General features: G+C 40.9%; 1 protein-coding gene across 1 annotated transcript in view; it reads left to right on the forward strand.

The window, feature by feature from the left end:
* LOC132871680 (cullin-3-like) overlaps positions 1–18,177 on the forward strand; it is a 186,308-nt gene that overhangs the window by 86,895 nt on the left and 81,236 nt on the right. The gene's annotated exons all lie outside the window — the stretch shown is intronic.

The raw sequence follows: 18,177 nt of genomic DNA on the forward strand, positions 1-18,177 counted from the left end.
GAGAAAACACCACAACTAATTCGAGATCTCGAGAAAACAAAACAATTATTCCATGATCTCGAGAAAACAGTTGAGATTTCTAGCAGAGCTGCGCCCCCTGTGGGTCAGACAACGAAGACTTAGAAATTGGCGGACATGTAACGGAGCAGAAATGGCTTTTTACGATGCCTTGAGAGAGAGGGGGGCCAGTCTTCTGTGGAGGTGCCGCGGACTAATTTTGAAATTATCCCTTATTAAAAGACTTAAAGGAACAGTCCACCGTACTTCCATAATGAAATATGCTCTTATCTGAATTGAGACGAGCTGCTCCGTACCTCTCCGAGCTTTGCGTGACCTCCCAGTCAGTCAGACGCAGTCAGACGCGCTGTCACTCCTGTTAGCAATGTAGCTAGGCTCAGCATGGCCAATGGTATTTTTTGGGGCTGTAGTTAGATGCGACCAAACTCTTCCATGTTTTTCCTGTTTACATAGGTTTATATGACCAGTGATATGAAACAAGTTCAGTTACACAAATTGAAACGTGGCGATTTTCTATGCTATGGAAAGTCCGCACTATAATGACAGGCGTACTAACACCTTCTGCGTGCTTCGGCAGCGCATTGATACGGAGCTCAGATATCAATGCGCTGCCGAAGCGCGCAGAAAGTGTTAGTACGCCTGTCATTATAGTGCGGACTTTCCATAGCATAGAAAATCGCCACGTTTCAATTTGTGTAACTGAACTTGTTTCATATCACTGGTCATATAAACCTATGTAAACAGGAAAAACATGGAAGAGTTTGGTCGCATCTAACTACAGCCCCAAAAAATACCATTGGCCATGCTGAGCCTAGCTACATTGCTAACAGGAGTGACAGCGCGTCTGACTGCGTCTGACTGACTGGGAGGTCACGCAAAGCTCGGAGAGGTACGGAGCAGCTCGTCTCAATTCAGATAAGAGCATATTTCATTATGGAAGTACGGTGGACTGTTCCTTTAATGCAATCTCTCCCTGTGTCAACCCCTGATCAAAATATTGCCTTATTAGGTGATCAATTATTCCAGACATTCTAATGACCAAAGTTGCGTCTAGACAGAATGAGAAATAGCCCCAAAGTCAGCATATCACAAGTCTCTTGGCGCACCTGAATGAACTATTTCTCAGCTGTTTACTCGAGATCATGAAATAGTTTTGTTTTCTTGAGATCACGGAATAATTGTTTTTTCGAGATCTCGTAATAACGGTTTTGTTTTCTCAAGATCTCGAATTAGTTGTGTTGTTTTCTCGAGATCCTGAATTAATTATGTCGTTATCTTGGGATAACAAGGTGAATAAAAAAAAAAAGGATTATATGAAGGGTCTCTCTCGGCTTCCGTAGGATAGATACACAGAGACTCAGATTGTTTTGCAGGTCAAGGGGCCCACAGGGCCCCTCCTGGGAAAAAACAGGGGCCCATTTCTACAATGGGGGGCCCAGTGATTATCCTTCAGTTGAAGCGAACCTAGTGAGTGAAGCGAGCCCAATGAACAGCTGGGGCAGCCCAGGGGCTGGTTTTTTTCTTCTCAATTCTGTTTTTTTTTTGGTATTAGAAGCCATATGAAGCAATGTAGATGACAAAAATCAATGCTTCAACCAAATATATTGAGATATTGTTTAATCAGTGGCAATATTTTGGAATTCAACCACAGGCCACTATATATCACATCTATATTATCTCCTCCTTGTAAATTATAGCACAAGAATGGGTTTGTTTTTTGCATGCTGTGACGGTCTAATTCTGCTGGTCTCTAATCATCTCTACTTCTAATTTCAGAGAATCAGATGGGATGCTGAATCTTCAATCTTGGGTTCAAATTCAGGCTATGAAGTTTGAAAATTAATAATGCCTGATACTAATGATACAACAGTTGATTAAATCATCAGAATCAGGATGTGTGTATACCTTGGGTATCAGGGGTATCGTTTTTTTCAGGTGAATGTACTTTCTTTCTGCCGAAGAATGACAAAATAGATGTATTTTTCTTTTTTTCTTATCCATGTTTTCTTGTCTCTTTCGAATATTCATACATGGACCGTAAGACGCCACCTAGCGAAAGACTTGGATCAGGTTTTACTCGCTTGGGACGCTACAAACGGGGCGGCGGAAATACACGAACGGTTCCGACGTATATTCAATATGGTGGCGGTCAAAACAAATTCATCCGATACTGAAATCTGTTGAATATCCAGATAATTATGTTGGAAGTTGGATAAATATGCAAGATTTTTGATATTGAGACCATGAAGTCAAGTTCCAAATAGGGTATAAAATGCTCACGTCCATATTGGCCCCTGCCCCTCTCGACAATGCGTTCATTATTCGAAATAGTGCGTCTTAGACGCGGGCGCGCCAACAATCTGAGTCTCTGGATACAATGTCTTGTTTTAACAACAGTAAAGAACTTCCCACAACACCCACCTGCATACTGCCAAAAAAACCCAACCAAACAAAAAAAAACACAGACAAAGAAACTATCCCCCAAAAAACAAATAAATACAGGGAGGCACGGTGGTGTAGTGGTTAGCGCTGTCGCCTCACAGCAAGAAGGTCCGGGTTCGAGCCCCGTGGCCGGCGAGGGCCTTTCTGTGCGGAGTTTGCATGTTCTCCCTGTGTCCGCGTGGGTTTCCTCCGGGTGCTCCGGTTTCCCCCACAGTCCAAAGACATGCAGGTTAGGTTAACTGGTGACTCTAAATTGACCGTAGGTGTGAATGTGAGTGTGAATGGTTGTCTGTGTCTATGTGTCAGCCCTGTGATGACCTGGCGACTTGTCCAGGGTGTACCCCGCCTTTCGCCCATAGTCAGCTGGGATAGGCTCCAGCTTGCCTGCGACCCTGTAGAACAGGATAAAGCGGCTAGAGATAATGAGATATGATGAGATCATTAAAGCTACCAAATAGCCCATCTATATAAAGATCACTACATCTGCCAAGACCAACTCTTAGCCACTGTGTAAAAGTATGGTCCAGTCTGGCGGCGGGAAAGAGATGATTATTACATACAGTATAAGGCTGTATATGGAGAAGGTGGTAAGTTTAAATTTCTGTCTAAATTGTGCCCATATTTTTAGAGAGGAGATCAATAGATGTGTACTGAGATGGTGAAAAAGGCAAATTTGCAGTGATTAAAGCGGAGAGTGAAGATGACGTACAAGAGCTCGCCTCAATTCTACACCATTCTGTTTCTGGAGTCTGAAACCAGGCTATAACTTTTTGTATATTTGATGCCCAATAGTAATTTTTTAGATTAGGACGTGCCAAGCCACCTTGGTTTCTGGGCCTCTCCATGAATTCCCTGTGGTTTCTGGGGCATTTACCAGCCCACAGGAAAGAGGAGATCGACTTATTTAATGACTGAAAAAAGGAACTGGACAGAAAGACTGGGAGACATTGAAATAAGTACAGGAATCTGGGTAAAACATTCATTTTTATGCAGTTGACTCTGCCAGCAAGGGATAAATACAATGACGACCATCTCTGAAGGTCTGATTGTAATTTAATCATGAGGGGTTTAAAATTCCTCTCATAAAGCTCAGAGAAGACTCTAGTAATATATATGCCTAAGTATATAAATCCAGATTTGGATATATGGAAGGGGGAGGGCGTTATCTGAAATCTGAAGCGCAAGATTATTTACTGGAAAGCATTCACTTTTAGACAAGTTTAACTTCTTATCTCATCTCATTATCTCTAACCGCTTTATCCTGTTCTACAGGGTCGCAGGCAAGCTGGAGCCTATCCCAGCTGACTACGGGCGAAAGGCGGGGTACACCCTGGACAAGTCGCCAGGTCATCACAGGGCTGACACATAGACACAGACAACCATTCACACTCACATTCACACCTACGGTCAATTTAGAGTCACCAGTTAACCTAACCTGCATGTCTTTGGACTGTGGGGGAAACCGGAGCACCCGGAGGAAACCCACGCGGACACGGGGAGAACATGCAAACTCCACACAGAAAGGCCCTCGCTGGCCACAGGGCTTGAACCCCGACCTTCTTGCTGTGAGGCGACAGCGCTAACCACTACACCACCATGACGCCCAAGTTTAACTTGTAACCAGAAAAGAGTCCAAAGTCATGTAATATGTCTAAAATGTTGGGGGGACACGCCACTGGGTCTGAAATATACAGCAGCAGGTCATCTGCATACAGAGAAAGTCTATGTTTCATATCATTCCTCTTAATTCCTGTTATTGAAGTTGATGTTCGTAGTTTAATTGACGGGTTCTATCGCTAATGCAAATAAAAGAGGGCTAAGGGGACATCCCTGTCGTGTGCCCCTTGACGGGGGAAAGGTTTAGAGGTTATTTTGTTTATCACTGATGCTTTAGGGGAGGTATATAACAAGCGAATCCAAGAAATACATTTTGGGCCAAAACCACATTTTTCCATTGTGGCAAATACATAATTCCACTCAATTCTGTCAAATGCTTTCTCCACGTCCAGGGAGACAACCACTTCTGGAACCCCCCTGGACGCAGAAGAGGGCAGAATATTCAGAAGTTTACGGATGCTTGTGAAAGAGTAGCAGTCCCTCATAAATCCAGTTTGGCCCATTGAAATTAAATGGGGCAGAGCATTATGGGTTGTTTTACAATCAGGATACGCAAGCTAAAAATCGCATTTAACACTTATCTTCAATATCAAAAGGCTTGACTAAATAATAGAGTGCATCAGTTGCCCTCACTTTCATAAAATCTGATGCATTTTTGTTTGGGTGTTCCTTTTCACCAATAAAGACATCCTGTAAAATTTTTTGACCATATTCAAAAGTCTAATGGTGGCACCATGAGGTTCATTTTTTGCCAAAAAACGCTTATTTTATGTTTTCGCGTAAGGTTTGAATCACAATGTTGGACTCCATTTATTGATTTCTTGTGACCCAGAGATCATGTTAAGAACCTTTGCAAGGGACTGAGAAGCATTAATGTGATTCATAATACATTTGTATTGTTTAAAAGTAGTTGAACAATGATTCAATGAACAGCTAAAACTCAAACTGTGCTTGATAATATATTTAGAATATGTACTAAAAATGTGTATCTAAGATATTTGGTATACTCTATAAGGTGCCATAATGTTTCATGAAAAGTGATCGAAATTTTGTCATAAAAGTCATAAAATAGCAGCTTTTTCCATAACTTTGAGCTCCTGGTGCCACCAGTAAACTTTTGAATTTTGTCAAAATATTTCACCCAGTGTGTTTTCTTACCAAAAGGAACATAAAAACAAAAATGCATCATGATCGGAGGAACTTTTCATTTTTAGGGGGCAACTGATGCACCCTACTAAATAAACTTGGTTGTTTATTGTAGCCCTGTGATAGCTCTATTTACCATGCAAAAAAAAATTTGGTGATAACGTTATTTTTGGTGAATGTATGGCAATATATGTCATATTTAGCAAAATTACTCGTGTCATTTAGAAAAAAGTGCTTTTTTTGACCACAGGTAGCTCCAAAAGGGATGCACTTCAATCATTCTTTATACCATAAAACAAATTTGGTTCCATATCATTGGAAACATAGTTAAGTTTTAATGTTGAATGCCAGTAAGTTTTCAGACTATTTTGATCAAATGAGTATGTAATTGTGTCAAAAACATGTCCTCTCCGAGACAGCTAATTTTTCAATATAAAATAACATCTAAAATGATTATTTTCATCCTAAAATGTGGTCAAGATATTGGGACATAAATATTAGAGACAACTAACACAAAGCTTACAGCCTTATATTTAAAAGCACTATGGAAGTAGTGGATTCTGAATTGTCAAAAAAAAAAGTCCTCTCCGAGAATCACTTCATTTGTTTCTCCCAGCCCTGCTTAAAGCTACACTTAATCTTCTTTATCTTATAGCAGATTACACAAAACTACCATACACATGTCAAAAAATTACCTGAAATCTGTTCTTTAACTTGTGCTTCACTTAAAAACTGGTACAGGAACCAGTTTGAATCAGTTTGAATTTTGGACCCCTGTGACACAAACTTTGTACCCTGATTGTAAAACAACCCTTATCCAATCTTGATGCAAGGAGCTTGGCCAAAATCTTTATATCTGCATTTAAAAGTGAAATTGGGCAGTATGACCCACACTCAAATGGGTCCTTACCTGGTTTCAAAAGAAGCGAAATAGATGCCTCGGTTAAACTCGGTGGTAGCCTAGACTGGCTTAGGGAATGATTAAACATTTCAAGGAGAATGGGAGCAAGTTGAGCACTAAACTTTTTGTAAAATTCTATTGGGTAGCCGTCTGGACCTGGGGTCTTACCACTTTGCATTTTCTTAATAGAATCAAAGATCTCTTGAAGTTGCAAGGGAATATCTAGATTACCCTGCACATCTTTGTCTAGTTTAGGAAACTCTAAATGATTTAAAAAGTTCATCATGGGTAAGGAATCATGTGGAAAAGCAGAAGCATAAAGGTCTAAATAATCTCATCTCATCTCATTATCTCTAGCCGCTTTATCCTTCTACAGGGTCGCAGGCAAGCTGGAGCCTATCCCAGCTGACTTCGGGCGAAAGGCGGGGTACACCCTGGACAAGTCGCCAGGTCATCACAGGGCTGACACACAGACACAGACGACCATTCACACTCACATTCACACCTACGGTCAATTTAGAGTCGCCAGTTAACCTAACCTGCATGTCTTTGGACTGTGGGGGAAACCGGAGCACCCGGAGGAAACCCACGCGGACACGGGGAGAACATGCAAACTCCACACAGAAAGGCCCTCGCCGGCCCCGGGGCTCGAACCCAGGACCTTCTTGCTGTGAGGCGACAGCGCTAACCACTACACCACCGTGCCGCCCGGTCTAAATAATATTCTCTAAAAGTATTATTTAATTCCACTGGGTCTGTTGTTCATACCTGTGATGCATTGCGAATCTGCGGACTCAAACGCAAAGCTGATTTGCGTTTCAACTGGTAAGCTAATAAGCGACCCGCCTTTTCTCCATGTTCATAGAAGTGTCCTTTTGACCACAACAATTGCTTCTCAGTCTGTTCAACAGATAATAAATCATATTGGATTTTCAGAGCAGTTTTGTCTTTGTATAATTCTGGAGCAGGATTACTAGAATATTTGTGGTCTATATTTCTTCTGGACTGCATTAGCTCTTGCTCTTTCTGCTTTCTCGCTTTGTTTCGTGATGAGGAGTAAGAAATAATCTTTCCCCTGATAACAACTTTCAAGGTCTCCCATAAAGTAGATGGTGAAACTGACTCTGAACTATGAAATAGTAAAAATTCCTCAATTTCCTTAGATATTAATTCACAAAACTGTTTGTCAGCCAATAAAGCAGTGTTGAGCCTCCAAGTATTGGGCTGTGTTAAGTTTTGGGAGAATGCTAGATCAAGACCCACTGGGGCATGATCTGATTCCACAATGGCAGAGTACTCTACTTTCTTTACAATAGGGAGGACTGATTTGTCAATAAAGAAATGGTCTATTCCAGGGCTTTTCAAAGTGTGGGGCATGCCTCCCCTAGGGGGCGCCAGAGTTCTTCAGGGGGGGCGCAACGTGAGGAAAAATAAACCAGAATAAGTTACTCTTGCGGACATTTAGCGAACTTCAGCTAGCCTTTGCCAGAGACAAAATGGATCGATTTCTAGTACCTAAAGCTACGGTGAGTGAGGAGACAGTCTGGGCCAAGCAAAAAAAAGAAGGAAGTATGACCACGATTATTTAAAGTTTGGATTTTCATGGACTGGATCTGAAGATGCTCCACTGCCACAGTGTGTTGTCTGCCAAGAGGTGCTAGCTAACAATGCTATGAGATGTTTAAAACGTGTAAAACAAGATGTTTTTTTTTTTTTAAAAGCACAGATGTTTAAAATGTGTAAAAAAAAAAAAAGATGTTTTAAAAAAGCACATGTTTAAAATGTGTAAAAAAAAGATGTTTTAAAAAGCACAGATGTTTAAAATGTGTAAAAAAAAGAGGTTTTAAAAAGCACAGATGTTTAAAATGTGTACAAAAGAGGTTTTAAAAAAGCACAGATGTTTAAAATGTGTACAAGAGATTTTAAAAAAGCACAGATGTTTAAAATGTGTAAAAAAGATGTTTTAAAAAGCACAGATGTTTAAAATGTGTAAAAAAAAGATGGTTTAAAAAAGCACAGATGTTTAAAATGTGTAAAAAAGATGGTTTAAAAAAGCACAGATGTTTAAAATGTGTACAAGAGATTTTAAAAAAGCACAGATGTTTAAAATGTGTAAAAAAGATGTTTTAAAAAGCACAGATGTTTAAAATGTGTAAAAAAAAGATGTTTTAAAAAGCACAGATGTTTAAAATGTGTAAAAAAAAAAGATGGTTTAAAAAAGCACAGATGTTTAAAATGTGTAAAAAAGATGGTTTAAAAAAGCACAGGTGTTTAAAATGTGTAAAAAAAGATGTTTTAAAAAGCACAGATGTTTAAAATGTGTAAAAAAGATGTTTTAAAAAGCACAGATGTTTAAAATGTGTAAAAAAATGTTTTAATGAAGCTCATATGTTTTAAATGTGTAAAAAAAAGATTTTTCAAAAAGCACAGATGTTTAAAATGTGTAAAAGAAAAAAATAAAAATGTGTACAACAACCATTTTTTTTTAAATACGAATGAAACATTAAGTAGAGCAACAACAAAAATTGTAAGGGGGGCGCTGTTGTTTATTTGCTCTCTGAGGGGGGGCGGGGCTGACTCTCCCACACTTTGAAAACCCCTGGTCTATTCTACTGTATGTATGATGAACGTGTGAAAAATAAGAAAATTCCTTTTTGAGCGGGTATAAGAACCTCCATGGATCAACACAGCCAATCTGATCCATGAATTCACACAGAGCCTGAGACATCTTTGAACGTGTTAAGGATTTAGGGTTTGAGCGGTCTATAGCTGGGTCAACAACAGTATTTAAATCTCCAGCAAAAATCAGCCTGTGTGAATTTAAATCTGGAATTAAAGAAAAAAAGCTTCTTAATGAAGCCCACATCATCCCAGTTAGGGGCATATGTGCTTACAAGCACTACTGGGGCACTGTAAAGCAAACCCGACACTATTATAAATCGCCCTTGTGGGTCCGAGATGGTTTTGGAAGGCACAAATATAACCTTCTTATGGATAATTATTGCTGCTCCCCTTGCCTTAGTATTAAAACCAGAATGGAAAGTCTGTCCAACCCAATTTTTCTTGAGTCTTACTTGATCTGCCTTAGTTAAATGTGTTTCTTGCAAAAATGCGATTTTCTGTGTTTCATTTTTTTCAAGTGCGAGAATATCCATGCTCTTTTAACCGGCCCATTAATACCCTTTACATTCCAGCTTATTAATTGGGTGGATGACATTTCCATTGTAGTCCCAATCATAGACAAACATAGACGCCTCATTGAGCTGCTGGCCCCGTTGCTGGGATACGTCAGAGTGTCCGCCATATTGGATGTGGCAAATCTTCCCCGTAAACCAATGCAAGTAAATGGACTGAACTTCATAAAGCCCCTTTCTACAATAATATTTAACTCGATGCCTTTTATTCACCCATTAAGACACACACGTATATATTTGGGAAACAAACAGGCATCAAAACAACATATATAACTTTTAATGTGATGGTTATAAATAGTGTGCGAAATACCCGTCAATATTCTGAATGACCGCCAAACTGAGTTCGGCCAGGTTCTAACGTCATACCAAAACAAAATACATCACTGATTCCTTCACATTCAGAAAGTTTAAAAACATTCATCATGCGTTCAAAAACGTTCATCATAGTGTGTCACTGTATTCTCTAATTCTCACTGCTTATAACTATACACCTACCCGGTGGAGATGAGCTGGGAAACTGAAGACTGAAGGAACGGCTCCCTCTCTGATCCTGACTATCTGACCTGTTCTGTCCAAATCCTCCGTTCTGAAGTGTTCACTGCAGAGCATGGATGACGGAGTAGCAGAAAACCCTTCCCGTCGCACAGCTGTCTCCCACTGCTTTTTCATGTCTTTATTTTTGGGAAACCTACATAGTATGTGAAAAGTTAGCTAAGCAACTAACAACAATCAGTGTAGTTACGAAGGAAATACTTCGTTGTTTGGAGACAGGTTTCACCGAGCGGCTATTATGCGCGAGACTTCATATTAGCCACAAAGTCAGAAAAATCTGTTCGTAAAATTACGTTATAATGACCAAATACAATGAAAAGTATTTTTCCAGTCTCACCTGTGAAAGGTAATCCCATGTGATCTTGTTTGGATGGTAAACCTGTTGGTACAGTTAAACGCAGCACATGAATGAGGCATCTTTATTCTCGGCTACTGTCTAGACGCTATACCAGAGACGGTTGAAGAATCTCCACTTTGCCACATCCAATATGGCGGCGAGGATGACGTATGATTCTACGCAGAAAGCGGCGTCTATGTTTATATGTCTATGGTCCCAATATTACCAGTAATGACGGTCATAGTGAGAAAGAGAAGAAAGCAAAACGTGCATGCCCCCTGTTAGACAGCGAATATGTCTCAATAAACCCTCCAAAATGATGATACAAAACTAAAACATGAGGCAGTAAATAAACCCTACTCTGAAAAAGGTAAGCAAGGACAGTTACATCAAATAACAAGCCCACCCCAACTTTAAACCCAACACCAAACTCTCCTATGCCTGCCTCAGGAACGGAGGCAGGCTGCAGGCTTTCTTCTAAAATCTGACAACTCCGGAGGCACATAATCTAATCTAAATCACACGTTAACCTATGTCATCATCATATCTTGTCACGATAGTGCTTTATCCAGGAGATGGCGGTGTTGGTGACTTCTCTTAGGTCTACATCAGAGCAGTGAGGACCTAGTGGACAGTCCCGTAAGATGTGGTCCATCGTCTGTTCTTCGCCGCAGGGACATCTTGCATCTGTCGCAGTACCCCAACATGCCAGGTTCTTCTTCGTTTTACCCACTTTACTCCTTGCCCGGTTCAATGTCACCCAGTCCTTACGACTGAGAGAGCTTCCTGTTGGCAACTGCCCTTGATGTTCGGGAAGCGCTGCGTTGAGATCGGCGTCATCTAGGTCTTTCCATCTTTCAAGACGGAAATTTGACCTATGTGTGAGCTTAGGTCTGACCTTTATTAAATTAAATCACCTTTTAAGATGAGAGGAAAAAAAAAAAACGTTTTACAAATTAACCAGTACCATTAATCAATAGCTACATCCATCAAAAGAGTTCTAACCATGAGTTAGAGCACCGCTACGCCCTTCGCTAGTCAAAGTTAGCATTTACCACTATAACACGCATCTCTTCCAAAAACACAGTACAAATCGAACGAATCAGTCTGTTGAATAAATTCTCAAATTAAGTTGGACACGATATAGATTCACCTCAATATCGTTGTGTCAGTCTTTCTGTGTTTCGAAGAAGATCCTTACCGTCCAGTCGGCTAATTATTAGGGCAGAGAGCTAGCACTATCAGCAAACCGCAAGCCAGTCCAAAGCAACTCGTTTCAGTCCATCTCACTTTAAGCCACCACCTGTTGATCATAAAACGTCTTCGCTTCCTCCGGTGTGTGAAACTTGAACGTATTTCCACCAAAAGTAACTCGCAGGCAGGAAGGATAGATGAGCTGAAATTTTATTCCTCTGCTGTACAGTGCTTGCTTGCTATCATTGAATTCCGCCCACTTCCTGGACAGGTTAGCACTATAATCCGGATATATTCTCACGGTAGTGTTCTTGTATTTCAGCTCGTGCTGTCTCGCCCATCGCAGCACTCTTTCTTTTTCTTGGAATCGTTCAAAGCACACCACAAACGGTCGAGGAGATTTACCATCCTTGTCAGGTTTTTTACCCACTCTGTGCGATCTTTCCAAAGCTGGCGGCGCTTCAAAAACCTCACTGCCCATAATCTCCATCAGCATGCTCGACATGAACGTGACAGTGTCCTGATCCCCTTCACTGTTTTCAGGAACGTTCACAATCCTAAGGTTAGCTCGATGAGATCTGTTTTCTAAGTCCCCAACATGATCCTGAAGTGTCGCATTCTGTTTTTGCAGAGATTTGATGGATGCCTCGGCTGCGAAAATCTGATCAAAGTTCTGCCCTGCTAATGACTCCGTTGCGGTCAAGTGACTTTGAAAGTTATCCACGGTCTCTCTTATGGCGTTCACCGAAGCTTGTAAAGGGCCAACAGATTCCTGAATAAGAATGGAGATGTCTTCTTTTAGACAAGTACGCTGCTTTGATAGTTCTTCCACCAGTTGCTTCATGGAAATTCCTCCTTCATCCTTGGAGGGGCGTCCGCTGACAGGGGAGGCCATAACAGCTAGCTTGTTAGCAAGAGTATTTCGTGTTGCTGGTGGAGCTGAAGCCGTGGTTCTGCTTCTACCGCTCATTTTATGCTCGTGGTTAAAGATATATATCATTTAGTTCTACGCTTTACATAAATTCTGTGATACCGGAGTCAGTTGAAAGGAATGTTGTAGTCAAGTTAGGTCAGAGCTCGCCTTACTCGTGTCCTACTCCAACATGGCCCAAAACAGAAGTCCGTAAAGCAGCCTTCAAGTTATGCCACAGATTCTCAATTGGATTGATGTCTAGGCATTGACTAGGCCATTCCAAGACATTTAAATGTTTCCCTTTAAACCACAACAGTGTAGCTTTAGCAGTATGTTTAGGGTCATTGTCCTGCTAGAACGTGAACCTTCGTCCCAGTCTCAAACCTCTGGCCGACTCAAACAGGTTTTCCTCCAGAATTGCCCTGTATTTAGTGCCATCCATCTTTCCTTTAGTCCTGACCAGCTTTCCTGTCCCTGCAGATGAAAAATATTCCCACAGCCTGATGCTGCCACCAACATGCTTCACTATAGGAATGGTGTTCTCAGGGTGTTGGGTTTGCGCCACACATGGCATTTCCATGATGGCCAAAAAGATCAATTTTAGTCTCATTTGACCAGAGAATCTTCTTCCATGTGTTTGGGGAATCTCCCGCATGCTGTTGGGCAAACTCCAAACGTGTTTTCTTAAGCAATGGCTTTTTTCTGGCCACTCTTCCATAAAGCCCTACTCTGTGGAGTGTACAGCTTAAAGTGCATATCACAGGTAAATTCAGGAGCAAGATCAATGTAATTCTCCTATTTTATATTAAACTTTGGTCAAATATCTGTCACAAATTTGCATTTTGTGCAATTTTTTTTTTACCTTGCGCAATATCAGAAAAATTCAGTTGAAATCAAGCCATTTGAGGCGAATTGGTCCGCCTCTGAAAAAACTTGGCATTTGGATTTCCTGGCAAACATTGATTTTCGTGACGTTGCGTGCGGGACGCCTCCCTCTGAATCCTACCTCAGCGCTGGTTTGTTTATGAGAAAACGACCTGGTGGTTTTCTGCAAATTTCTTCAACGTTATCACGTAATTATTAAAATGGTTAACAGATGTATCATAGGAGGGTGTACTCATCGTTTTCCAAAAGACCGGACAATGAGAGAGAAATGGGAGCGCTTGCCAAGGACCAAAGCAGAGCCGAGAAAAAGACCAAGAAAATCGGCAATTCACAAGTTGACTGTTGCCAGGGTAAGAAATAATTCTGACATCTCATTATATTCTTCATCCAAAAGGTGAAGTAACATTGCGCTCAGGTGACAATTCCATATTTCAATACAAAGTCGCTAGCTGCTAAACTTGGTCTACACAGGCTGTGCACTGAAACCGTGCAAGCTCGCGCAGCCTGCTGGCGCTTCCGCAGGTGATGTCACGAATCTGGCTCCAGACTCCCTTGGGATTTTTCCAGACACGTTTTCTTTTATTTTTTTCTGCTGTAGACAGATGGCCTTGTGCAAAATTACCCTTCTGGATGAGTGTGTAAAGGGACATACTTTCATCTAAAAAAAAACAAAACAACAGAATTGGTCCAGAATATGCACTTTAAAGTGGTCCTATGGACAGATATTCCCATCTCCGCTGTGGATCTTTGCAGCTCCTTCAGTGTTATCTTTGGTGTCTTTGTTGCATCTCTGATTAATGCCCTCCTTGCCCGGTCTGTGAGTTTTGGTGGGCGGCCTTCTCTTGTCAGGTTTGTAGTGGTGCCATATTCTTTCCATTTTGCTATAATGGATTTAATGGTGCTCCCTGAGATATTCAAAGTTTGGGATATTTTTTATAACCCAACCCTGATCTATACTTCTCCACAACTTTGTCTCTGACCTGTTTGGCGGCTCCTTGGTTTTCATGTTGCTTGCTTGGTACAGTAGTGTTAGAGTCAGGGTCCTTCCAGAACAGGTTGATTTATACAGACATCATGTGACAGATCATGTGACACTTTGATTGCACACAGGTGGATCTTAATCAACTAATTATGTGACTTACGAAGTGAATTGGTTGGACCAGCTCTTATTTAGGGGTTTCATACGAAAGGGAGTGAATACTTATGCACACTCCAGATTTCTGTTTTTTCATCTTAATTATTGTTTGTGCCACAATAAAACAACAATGTGCACCTTTAAAGTGGGAGGCGTGTTGGTGCTAACCCTCCAAAAATCCATTTTAATTCCAGCTTGTAAGGCAACAAAACAGGACAAACACCAAGGGGGATGAATACTTTTGCATGAGACCGTATACTCTGTGTAGTATTTATTAGGGCTGGGTATCACCAGATACCTCACGATACGATACTATGGCGATATTTTGCCCACGATAACGATATTATCACGGTACAGCGATTCTGCGATAATCGATATATTGCAAGAAATTTCAACCACATCACAATATCTGTGTCACTGAAGAAAATCAGAATTTATTGACCACTGTAAAGTTACATTTCACATACATAACGACACACTCTTGCCAGACATATATTTCTCTATTCTACTGCTGGCAAAACCAAGAGTTGCTTCACTACAACATACAGAAAATTCCCATTTCTGTGCTAATATTATCAACTTTTCTGTAAGCATGGACACATCAGTGCTGCTTAACAAGCAGAATCAAATTGTTTTATGAAAACTTAAAACTTGCACTGCAGACTGCACATACATTTCAGTGCTAACACTAATATCAATTTGTTCTTTGTAAACTTGAGAACATATACCTGAGAACATTTAACTTGTGCTTATTTTGCAGGAACAACACACTGTCTGAAACACACTGAAAAGTGCAGTGGGCATCTTAATTGGAGCATCTTAAGCAGGGATGCAAACAGCGCGCCTTTTGGCGGATGGCGCCTTTTTCACGGCTGAATCGCGCAGATCCGAATTTTTTTTTTAGGGGGGGCGTTGGAGTGTCTGATTATAATTTCAAAGTAAATTCTGTATTAAAATTACTAAATAAGCAAATCCGTTACAGTCCATGAAACAGGAAGTATAAGGAAAAAACATTTTAAATCGGGAAGCTGCGCACATTTGCGCAGTCCTGCCGCTCAGGCTGCACAAATGTGCGCAACTTCCCGATTTAAACTGTTTTTTCCTCATCCTTATACTTCCTGTTTCATGGACTGTAACGGATTTGCTTATTTAGTAATTTTAATACAGAATTTACTTTGAAATTATAATCAGACACTCCAACGCCCCCCGTAAAAAAAAAAAAAAATTCAGATCTGCGCGATTCAGCCGTGAAAAAGGCGCCATCCGCCAAAAGGCGCGCTGTTTGCATCCCTGCTTAATTTAATTGGAGCGAAACAGGTTTTGCAAAGTGCATTCTCTTTGTCCGGCTCACTTTTTTTTTTCTCCTTTCCTTTGGAATCCAAAGTGCCTCTAAACATCTGCCTTAAAGTTCGGCGGCGTCTCTAGGTTAATGTTAACAGCCATGCTTGCCTGTTTTTTTTTTTTTTCCCTCACTGCAACCGCCTGGGCAAAAAAGAGAAGACGAAGAGTGCCTTGCAGTGAGGTAGCGGCACAGCAACACCTCGCGGAGCGGAGGTGCGGAAGTCGTACTGGATTTACAACCCGTCTGAAACATGATTTTATTATTTGAAAAAATATCGATATTCAAATTTTGAGTATCGATATTGAATCGGAAGACAAAGTATCGCGATATATCGCCGTATCGATATTTTTGCACACCCCTAGTATTTATCACCTGAATCAGCTGAACTGAGCTGAGGTCTGTACCACCCTCAGCTCTTTTTCTTCCTGTTTATCTCTTCAACTAAACATGATGTAAACCAGTCACCTATACGAGATGCGATCAAAAAGTTCCAGGACTGTTCCTGTTGTGAACGAACAGAGCGTGGCAAGGTCACGCGCGTGCAGTAGGAGTGAGCAGTAACTCTCTTGAGTCACTATACCACATGATGTCACATTTGTCCACATCGCATTTTTGTGACAACGTGCACGTGTGCATTTGAAGTTTCACTATGGAGAGCAAACATGAAGTTCCATGTCAAACTGAAGGAATCTGCAACACAGAGCCTGGAAATGCTTCAGCAAGCCAATGACAATGAAGCAGCGAGCCGGGAGAGGTGTTTCGAGTGGCGTTCACACGTCAGGAGTGGCCGAATGTCATCATTCAGTGACCTCCTGCCTTTCTTGAAGTGTGAACGCCACTCGAAACACCTCTCTTGGCTCCCGAGAGAGTGCATTGCATATAACACCGCTTCCGATGTTAACGGAGTAACGTCACACGGCATACTGACTCACGAGAGTTGCTGTTCACTCCTGCTGCGTGCATGTGACCTTGCCGTGCTCTGTTCATTTGCAACAGCAATGAACATTTTGATCGTATATACTAGTGCATCTCAAAAAATTTGAATATTGTGAAAAAGTTCAATATTTTCCATCAGTTATTTAATAAAGTGAAAATGTTATATATTATAGACTCATTACACATAAACTAAAATGTTTCAAGCATTTTTCTATTTTAATTTTAATCAGTATGGCATACAGTACAAAAACATAAAAAAAAACATCTCAAAATATTAGAATATTTCATTTCGAGTTTGAGTAAAACAGTATGAACACAGTGTATCTCTCGGTCTAGTTCAGTACACACAACCACAATCATGGGGAAGACTGCTGACTTGACTGTTGTCTAGAAGATGATCACTGATGCCCTCCACAAGGAGGGTAAGCCACAAAAGGTCATTGCTGAAAAGGTGGCTGGAAAAGGTGCACAAGCAACAGGGATGGCCGCAGTCTCGAGAGGACTGTCAAGAAAAGTTGATTCAAGAACTTGGGAGAGCTTCACAAGGAGTGGACTGAGGCTGGTGTCAGTGTATCAAGACCCATGACGAACAGACATCTTCAAGAAAGGGGATACAACTTTCACATTCCTAATATCAAGCTACTCCTGAGCCAGAGACAATATCAGAAGTGTCTTATCTGGGCTAAGGAGAGAAAGAAATGGACTGTTGCTCAGTGGTCCAAAGTCCTCTTTTCAGATGAAAGTACATTTTGCATTTAATTTGGAAATGACGGTTCTAGAATCTGGAGGAAGAGTGGAGAGGCACAGAATCCAAGGTGTTTGAAGCCCAGTGTGAAGTTTCCACAGTCTGTGATGATTTGGGGTGCCATGTAATCTGCTGGTGTTGGTCCACTGTATTTTATCAAGTCCAAAGTCAACACAGCCATCTACCAGGAGATTTTAGAGCACTTCATGCTTCCATCTGCTGACGAGCTTTTTGGAGATGCTGATTTCCTTTTCCAGCAGGACTTAGCACCTACCCACAGTGCCAAAACTACTACCAAACGGTTTGCTGACCATGATATTACTGTGTTTGATTGGCCAGCCAACTTGCCGGACCTGAACCCCATAGAGAATCTATGGGGTATTGTCAAGAGGAAGATGAGAAACACCCGACCCAAAAATACAGATACGCTGAAGGCCACTATCAAAGCAACTTGGGCTTCAGTAACACCTCAGCAGTGCCACAGACTGATCACCTCCATGCCACACCGCATTGATACAGTAATTGATGGTAAAGGAGCCCCAACCAAGTATTGAGTGTATAAATGAATATACTTTTCAGAAGTTGGACATTTCTGTATTGTAAATCCTTTTTTTTGATTGATCTTAGGGAATATTCTAATAATTTGAGATACTGGATTTCTGATTTTCATGAGCTATAAGCCATAATCATCAAAATTAAAACAAAAAAGGCTTTAAATATTTCACTTTACACGTAATGAATATAGAATATATGAAAGTTTACCTTTTTGAATTAAATTATGAAAAAAAGGAACTTTTTCCTGGTATTCTAATTTTTTGAG

The sequence above is a fragment of the Neoarius graeffei genome, chromosome 23 (genome assembly GCF_027579695.1).
Source record: "Neoarius graeffei isolate fNeoGra1 chromosome 23, fNeoGra1.pri, whole genome shotgun sequence".
Taxonomy (NCBI): Eukaryota; Metazoa; Chordata; class Actinopteri; order Siluriformes; family Ariidae; genus Neoarius; species Neoarius graeffei.